The following is a 475-nucleotide window of genomic DNA, read 5'->3' as shown; positions in this document are numbered from 1 at the left end:
TGCATGGCGATCAGCCACGGCGGGGGAACTTTGTGCGAGTTCTGCGGAGACAAACGCACTTTAAAAGTACAGCTAAAATTACACAAGTGTCTGAACAGCTCTCCTGCACTTTCACAGAACAAAACAGCAGTTGCTTTGCGCAAAAAGGAAATGCTTTGTTGTGTAAAGCAGAGCAGGATGAAGCACTCACAGGTCCTGTGGGCATCCCCAGAGCGACTCGCAGCTCACCGGACAGATCGCCTGGTTTCTTCTCCTTCAGCCGCGTCTCGAACTCTTTACCCTGACACATAACCACCAGACCAGAGTTACTTATGCTCCAGGAAGTGTCATCATAACTGACATAAACATCAGGTAACGCAAGCGCACCTCATAATACAGGTCCCCGTGTATCGTGAGCTTCGGTTTGATCTGCCATTTGAAGAAGGCGTCGTGCAGCTTCTGGTAGTCGATGTCGATCTTCCCCATCTTGGGCCGA

General features: G+C 50.3%; 1 long non-coding RNA gene across 1 annotated transcript; it reads right to left on the bottom strand.

The window, feature by feature from the left end:
• Positions 1 to 469, bottom strand: LOC107580240 (uncharacterized). Its single transcript, XR_001608611.1, has 3 exons — positions 367 to 469; positions 191 to 280; positions 1 to 41 (listed from the first exon to the last, which is right to left on the bottom strand). It is a non-coding gene; the product is annotated as an uncharacterized lncRNA (long non-coding RNA).
• Positions 470 to 475: the final 6 nt, after the last annotated feature.

The sequence above is a fragment of the Sinocyclocheilus grahami genome, unplaced genomic scaffold (assembly GCF_001515645.1).
Source record: "Sinocyclocheilus grahami isolate Dianchi unplaced genomic scaffold, SAMN03320097.WGS_v1.1 scaffold28047.1, whole genome shotgun sequence".
Taxonomy (NCBI): Eukaryota; Metazoa; Chordata; class Actinopteri; order Cypriniformes; family Cyprinidae; genus Sinocyclocheilus; species Sinocyclocheilus grahami.
This window is presented reverse-complemented; position numbering and strand designations above follow the sequence as displayed.